General features: G+C 42.1%; 2 long non-coding RNA genes across 2 annotated transcripts; both read left to right on the top strand.

Moving 5' to 3' along the window:
- The first annotated feature begins 1,145 nt into the window (after positions 1 to 1,145).
- Positions 1,146 to 6,562, top strand: LOC124298209 (uncharacterized). Its single transcript, XR_006906755.1, has 4 exons — positions 1,146 to 1,335; positions 1,625 to 1,697; positions 2,567 to 2,773; positions 6,162 to 6,562. It is a non-coding gene; the product is annotated as an uncharacterized LOC124298209 (long non-coding RNA).
- A 12-nt stretch (positions 6,563 to 6,574) lies between these two features.
- LOC124298210 (uncharacterized) lies at positions 6,575 to 8,021 on the top strand. The gene is made up of 3 exons (XR_006906756.1): positions 6,575 to 6,916; positions 7,330 to 7,508; positions 7,911 to 8,021. It is a non-coding gene; the product is annotated as an uncharacterized LOC124298210 (long non-coding RNA).
- Positions 8,022 to 8,510: the final 489 nt, after the last annotated feature.

The following is an 8,510-nucleotide window of genomic DNA, read 5'->3' as shown; positions in this document are numbered from 1 at the left end:
ATCTTTGTATGTGTGAACGGCAAGACTACATGAGAAATCATTGGCTTTGGACCCAGGGGCATAATTCTTGACTGAAACGAGCGTCGCGTACTAAAACTCGAAGGTTTTTGGGTCAATTGAGTAGGCTGGACGAGTTCGTAGAGAAACAAGAATATTTACATCTAAAACGGTGAATAATACAAACGGGCCAGAAATTACGCGCGTTTAGTTTGAGGGCATAATGGTAAATGAATAGGAATGAAGATTGCGTGTCAAAAGTCAAGGTTTTCAGAATGTTCGTACGAAATTGGAATTTTTCCACTAACCTTAATCCAAGTACAAAGAATGGATGAAAGCTTGGAATGAGAGTTCAAGAAACTTGAATCATAGAATTTCTCTGGTATTTACAAAATGCTGTTCTAGCATGGGTTTTTTACTGTATAATTATAAAGTAATGTATTATGAACAAAATACTCGACGCTCGTCACTCGAGTAACTTTTCCCGAACCGGGTAACCTGACGTTTCAAGCTGTGCACGAACCGAATCACAGATAATTCCGGACTTGGACAGCCGTGAAAGAAACTCCTCCGTAACATCGGGACGCGATTGTAACTGACAACAACGAGCAAGTTGAACAGAGAATAACTCGCAGGGAAGCAACGCGGAATCACTCGGGTGTATCGGAGGCGTGAGGCAACGTCGAGAAGCTACACGGAGTGAGATTGGTATCGGGAATACAAGAAGGAATTTGAAGGGAGCGAAAGAAGAATAAGACGGGAAAAAGATGTCAGAAAGAGAGGAAGAAAAAACCGTGGTGTGTCTCGGACGATGAAATGCCAAAGTGTTATCGATATAAGTGGCACGTGGGGCCGAGGGAGTTCGAACTGCACCCGGACTTGTATCGATTGATAACACCAAACGTATGAATTCAGTACGAAATGGCGTGGAAGGATGCGGCCATACCTAGGATGAGTATATATTATTCTACTTGGCTGCGCACGATTGAACTTGGCAAAGAATGAGGAACAGAAGGAGTAAAGTGGGCGAGTCAAAAGCGAGGATGAGAATGAGAAGGAACAAGATGGAATTGTACAAGTTGGAGAAAATTCACCATCGACTTCGGTGTAGTCAAATTCTAACTCTTTCGGATAACGGAAACCCGGCTGAAAGACCTTGCGGAGTAGGAATACAAGTAACGGTTCACCGATCCAAGGCAAACTTGCAGCACTTGCCTAAGCATCGGGCTTACGTGGTTGCCGGGTGCCAGAGCCTGCCGAAGTAGTTTGGAGTGTCTAATGGGGCTCCCTGGGCTGCTGATCACTACTCGCCGTATTACTCCACGTGATAACTAATCGGTATAATTTACTTCTAGCCGATCCAAGTTAAGCCCAAATTCGATTACATCCATTAGCAAATTTACGAGCTACTAATTGCGCCCCCAACCATCGTGTTAACCAAATGTTAACAACCAGTCGGACCGAGTGTTTTGTCCCTCTTGAAATGTGTTCATTTCCGATGGTGGGATTTCAGACTCCGAATGGCTTCTGATACCATCTAACATTCCGGCTCTTCATCATCGTTATAACTCGGCGTGTGACGTAACGAGCTGATTAAAACACAGTAAATGCCTCTGCATGATTACAGTGGGAGGTGCATCTACCGGCAGGAATGGCGTGGTCGTTGATTCAAAAGTTTACATCTTTCAGCCAGAAAGTAGGTAGGTAGAACTCGGTGAGCATACTTGCGAAACCTCACTTGAAACGTCAGAATGAACAGGCGAGTAGTGGGTGTCCGCGCCATACGTCGACTGGCATAGGCATGTGTGTAGGACCGAATTTTGAGTGCTTATGTCAAATATTGACTTTGTGATTATACTCGGTGTTGACAAAGATAACTATCTTTTGTTGTTCGCGTTGTACGATATCGAACGTTTTACGTTACGCACATGTATTTCGTGAGTTGTTAACAAGAGAAAAAAACCCGTTTATTTTCACTACTGAGAAACGAGAAAACATCTTTCAAACGCATAATACGCAATTGCTCATTCACCTACAGTATAGACGCGTTATTCATAAGCTTTACAGGTATTATCATTTTTCACATGTAATAGAGTTGAGAAGTAATTTGGGAAATCAGACCTGCGTGTCGCTAATTAGCGCAGCTGCCTACCATCAAACGCGAATTAACTGGTTTCTTAATTCCATCACCTGTCTCATTACGGCTTCATCAATAGGCAGACCTGGCCTATTTATCCCGGGTCCTGATGATCGGACATGTGCTACTTTCAAATTTGTTCATATTTTGGGATAAAATTCGAACTGGAAAAAGAGTCGTTATCTTGTAATTGGTAAGAACACTTGTTCAGTCAAAATAAGAATCCACAGACGGTTCAGCTACCCCATGAAAATACATATTACGAAGCATTATGCCTCTTTTCCATTTCCACAACGGTGATGTAAGAGCGTAAGTCAGGAAAACGTAACCCGTCATTCTAAGTCGTGACCAACGCTGCGCACCAAATCGTAATTCCTTCTTACAAGAAACTCTCTCTAAAGTCTGGAGACTGACTATTTGTGCTATTTCTAGGCCTGCCCAAACTACTTGGCAAAGTTGCAACTGTGACGAACAGGCACCGTCATCCAGAGTAACCAGGGGCACCAGGTGGATCGAGGTTAGGTGCGAACGTGCAGAGTACTGCCATTTAGACGCTTGCACGTGACTCTTCCCACGCCCAGTCCGAATTCTGTATTTGAAATAAACGACTAAACGACGGAAGCTCGAGAACTTAAGCAGGTGTGCCTCACGCAAGTCTATTGATCTCCAATCTATCAGGAACTCCTAGCCTTGAGCATTCCCTGAATTCCCTTTGTCCAAATACTCGGAATCCCTAACGGTTGACGTTCAAATTTCCCGCGCGCGGTTTTTTTCAAATTTCAAACGCTTAATCATAACATTTCGTATCTTAGCTACTGATAAGTAACAGTTTTGTCCCGAATGTTAGAGAAAATAATTTTTCGTACATATCTAGGTCATTAATCTCTGCATAAAGGTGACGTACTCAACAAAACCTATGACACTATGTTATTCTTTCGAAAATTACTGCAGGGATTTCGCGATCGATGCGAATAGTGGAAACGAAAGTAACTCAGAGTCAGCAAGATTGCTCAAGGGGTTGTACCTAGCCAGAATTTTTCGAAAACCGATATTTTTTTTCATTTCATTTTCGTAATGTACATACATTCAAGTATATGTACAGAAAACTATGTTTTCAAAGTCGGTAAGCGAAATTTCTCGGAAAGAGCTGAACCGAAATTTTTACACAAGCTTTTCGAATATATTATTCATTCCTTGATAGCAGGTTTTTTTTCGCCGATAAATATTTTCCATTTTATAAACAAACTGAGCCGAAAATTTTTATGAAAAATCGAAATTTTCTTTCTAAGAAGCTGCCGTTTTGTTAAAAATTAATATATTGCTTATTCCGTCGTTTAAAGACCAGATAACACCTTATATTACCTAAATCTTTTTTGTCTCATTATTTTGGATGATCCAGTTTAGAGATATTTTGCTCACCGCAATACACCATTTTTAGAGCTGTTCTCGACGATCGTACATACATAAATTTTTATACTAATAAATTGAAATGTCTCTTCTTGTAAAATCCTTGAAAAATCGCTCTCTTCGGTTTCCTGACTAGGTATAACCCCTCAAGACGTTTACGCATTTCTCAGGCGCCTGGAAGATGCGTGTTCAGTCCTTCGGTTTTCTGTTACCATGCCGAGTCGCAATGTTTGCGCCCGGCAGGTTGCAGGGCGCGGGCGGCGTCGCGACGCGGGCTTCGGTATTGATCAAACCCGACTCCCACGGTGCCTGCCTACTTCACATCCGCGCAGACCCGGGCCCGCAACCAACCCTACGCAAGCTCTGACCCATTTGGCAGCATTCCCAAGCTCGAGGTGAAGTTCCGGCGTCGCGTCGCGTCGAACCGTCCGATCATTATGCGTGCCTACACGGAGCCAGCTACCGGGACGCCCGAATTCATCTTTACAGATTTTTTATACACCCTTACTATTTACGCTCGGATCGAACGCTGAACTAAATATCATCAATCATCGATCAATTGTGCATATTCAGGGTTCGCGCGCACAGGGAAAAAATCAGGGAATTTTTTGTCTGTCGGAGAAATAGAGTCGTTCTTGTACAAAGTACTATCGATCTTAAGAAAAAAAAGAATGGTACTTAAAATTTTGTTTCGTCGCATACCACTTCGTAACTTCTATGTACATCACTCAATAACGAAAACCTCCCTTCGTTTCTTCTTACGGAAAATCGCAGCCTGTTGTTTTTAAATTTACAGTCAGACAGTAAGATACTTGTTAGGTATTAGTATTGAGGTGTAAAAAAAGATTGTCATTAGTCAGCTTTATATTTCTCGAAAGGTTACTGGAAGAATTCTATTTCCAAGCTGAAATACCTGGAAAAGTTGGGAAATTTTAGATTCCGAAAAGCGTACGAACCCTGATACCAAACTTATACCCCGAGTTTCCATCCTTTTTTACATCAAAGAATTCGACATCTCGAATCTGTGTACGAACTTTTCTCTTGCGTAGGTGAGTGTACGGTCACTTTCAAGAGTCCGAAGCGTTGACAGCAGATTTTTTACCTTTTCTCCTGCATCCCAATTCCTTTTGTGTTGTTTGTTTTTTTCCGATATTATCTAGTAATTTCATTCGTAGCAGTGAAAATATTTTAAACGACTACATAGTATAATAGATCGAGTGGCCTAGTTTTGTCCACACTTTATTTACCACAAGAATCTGCTTTATCACCGCATCGAATCTTGAAACCAAAAATGATCCACAGCAGTTTATGTATGCAGGCATCGATCGATCAAGCAACTTTATAAGGATAACTAGCGATAGATTGAGACCGTGTGTATAAGCACCAAGCCGAATACATAAAAGAACGGACGTATCATCGATTTCCGTATTTTGAGAACTTGTATTGGTTGGAAAATATGTTTACGAGTCCCGGCGATATACATATATCGTAAATAGTTGATTTTTGTTCGATCTTTTTTTCATTCTTCCCTGATATATATATATCGTCGGTGAGGGGGGAACAAAGAGAGCGAAAGCAAGTCCAGCGCGCGATCGACCTGAAAACGGCGCCGCGACGGCAGTCTCTCGGGTTGTTTTTACGCCGTTTCACTCGAAAGTAGAGCAAGCAGCGAGCTTTCGGGAAATGTGTCAACCACGGGTATGGATCAATACTATGCAGCCCCGGGCGCTTTTTCGCGCCCCCTCCTCGCCCTCTCTCATCTCAGAGAGAAAGAGAGAGAGAGAGAGAGAGAGAGAGATGGATTGGTGGATGGATAAAGAGGGTGCAGGACTCTGAAAGAGCTGGCGATTGCGCGGGCGCGGAAAAGAGCAAGAGAGAGAGATAGAGAGAGAGAAAGAGAGAGAGAGAGAGTACGAGCTATACGTGAACCAAAGGGGAAAAACTGCTGGCTTGCAAACCCGTACCTGTAACAGTTTATAAGTTTATTTCAACATCACGAACGGCGAACGATGAAAGCTCTCATTGACCCCGCGTTGCTACGGAGGCACATCATGTGTATTATAAGCGATGAGAATTAGTAATAACCGGAGTTATTTGGAAGATACAAATTTCCTGCCAACTCTATATTCGAAAGGGTAATTAATTATCAGAATATCCGTTGTTAGATTTTAATTTTAATCGTGGTATAACCGATGGATTGAAGAGAAACAGAAAGCAGACAACCGCATGACGCGTGTCAGAATGAAAATCGTTCGTGTCTTACGACACCGCTTCCCACTGAATTGAAACAAATAATAAAATGTAATTTCGAAACATAGTTGCGTGGTATCTCTGAGAGGTTAATCGGCCCAATAAAGATTCACAGGAGTATCATATTAGAATAAGTAATATTCATTAATGAATATCAAGCTTTTGCATATGTTTACATTACGCATCTTTTTCACGAACTGACGCCTCTTATCCATCGGTCATAGAAGGTTGGTTATTCAGAGAGGATGTTTCGTACACACACCTATGTGTCTAACTTGTCCATCAGACCTTAGCCTAACTATTTTTAAATTCAGGTTACAATAGTCGTGTACGGTAACTCGTTATTAAAAATCCCATTTTACGTCCACAGGTAGGTAGGTCAGTAGAGGTTGACCTGCTCACCCCGTTCGCTGGATTTAAGGGTGCGGAAAATAAATCGGAGACTAGTTTTTGGAATAAATCTCCAGTTTCTGACTTGGCTTGTGATGGTACACGCAAGAAACAACGACGGAAGAAAGAAATGGAGCAGAAACTCGTAGGAGGTTCGAGGGGGCGCAGAATTACAGGTTGCACCCCTAGTTAGTAACGCGAAGAGGCTATAAGAGGGATGCCTGGATGGATGACTCTGATGCACAGTTCATTAGCGGCTCGAGGAGAGAAGAGGAGAGGTGCCGGACTCTTGCTCGGAAACGAGGCTACCAATCCGCTCCGCACGCGCTCAAGAGGCCGCAGCCGCGTTTCGTTCCCGCGCGAGTCGCGGTGCCGTGTCAAGAGGTGGATAGAAATAAATTGAAAAGGCCTCTGGATGTGTATGAGGTGTTTGCGGTATGTGTTAGAGGCGAGGGAAGAAGACTCGTACCTCGGATCGTCTTAACTGTAGTACCGCGGAAAGTCCACATCGCTCATTGCCGTTTGACACTGTTTCGAAACCGCCGCTTCGCTTCGCCACGTGAAGACGCGTATTACGTACAGCGGAGGCGACGGATTTCGTCACACTTAAATGTACCCAATCCTCCGCCATTAGGAATAAGTATATTATTTCCTGGTGACGAAGAACTGGCGAAATTGCACTCTCGGCAGGTTGGCACTAAAAAAACACCACAACACCACGGAAGAACCTGCGAGGTGACGCTCAAAATTTGTTACAGTCTTCAGATGTAACTTGTTTGAATGTTCAATTCTGTTGGAATGATTACTAGTGGCCAAAATCGATGCGGGATTTTTCATATGTCTTCAACAGAGTGGTTCATTTTTTAAGTTTTTTTTTTTAAGGTGCCTACCTGGTGAAGGTAGATAAATATTTAGCGGTCGCTACCAATTATTGTAATATTTTTTATTTATTTTTATGTGCACACCTTACGGACTTATATATATATATATATATATATATATATATTAGTTCATTATTTTTTTTTGTATTGCAATTTCGTAGAGTCCGTGCCATTTCTTTATTTCAGCATCAAATGAGTTTGTATTGAAGTGTTTTTGTTCAGGATTGTGTATAGAATGGAGCTGTCGAGCCATTTCTCACGCTTCAGATACATGGACTTCGATATTTGGCGATATATACGTCAACGTCGAAATGGACTAGGACACCCTCTTAAGTCAGGAACCCGTTTGTCATTAATTCGATCCGCTGAAATTCAAAAATTACGTCTGTAATATCGTAGGATTAACAGCATGCAGCGAGAATGCGACGTTTCTTAGCGTTTTCGCTGTAAGTTTTTTGTGGTTGATGACAGCGACTTGTGAGCCCGAGAAATCGATTATTCACAAAAAATGACGTCAGTCTAATATCATGCTCAAAACAAGGGCCAGCATTTTTTCTAATCAAAAATTGAAAGAGACGATGATTGTTACTTCCGCTCATTTCACTTTCCGAGTTGTCCATAACTGCATGGATAAGTTTGTCATTAAATGCAATCGATGCGATATTGTTTCAGTCAAATTTGAGTAAATGGACTTCTTCTCTACCCTGGCAAATTCACTGACAGCATAATTCATACCGTGAAGAGTACCTCTCCGTAGTAACAACCGTTCTCTTGTTGCATGTCCTGTAAAACAAGCGTAAACAGCTCGACGAATCATACACCGTCCTAATCCATTTTTGTCGTTGCAGATTAGATTGCACGGAAGTCGTGGCCACGCCACAGCCTTATTCGTAGCTTGCGTAACACCGCAGAGAGTGATTCCAGAAATAGGTCAGAGAATTTTCTCTCGCAATCTCTTGGAAGCATGGAGGTATAGTATGTCAACTCTGATGTAAATAGTCATGTCCTCGGTTGATTGCCGGCACGTGTATTACATGCATCCAAATAGAACAGATCAAACGGTCGCTAATGAGCAATTAGAAATCCTATGATTACCTCTAGGCTTGTACAAAGTTTTTATAATTGTCAAACAAACATCTAACCTATAGTACATCCATTAGTAAAAATTTGTAACTTCCAGATGTTCCGATGCATACACCTACAAAGACAAAACAAAATGAATTAAAATAAGAAAACTTATGACAGGTATCGCGTAGCACGCGATGCGTCGTTACACAGAACCGTATGGTTGGCTTAAGTGAGATTCAAAAACCCGACGCGGCTGGACTGATGGTTGTAAATATTCCGATTATTTGACTGCACAGCTTTAACGGTACATACGCATTAATTATCTATCATACATTCACACCCTGCATTCAGAGGGAAGCTCTGCGGTACTGGTCAGTTCG

The sequence above is a fragment of the Neodiprion virginianus genome, chromosome 2 (genome assembly GCF_021901495.1).
Source record: "Neodiprion virginianus isolate iyNeoVirg1 chromosome 2, iyNeoVirg1.1, whole genome shotgun sequence".
NCBI lineage: Eukaryota > Metazoa > Arthropoda > Insecta > Hymenoptera > Diprionidae > Neodiprion > Neodiprion virginianus.
The sequence above is the reverse complement of the archived record's forward strand: the minus strand, read 5'-3'. Positions and strand labels throughout refer to the sequence as shown.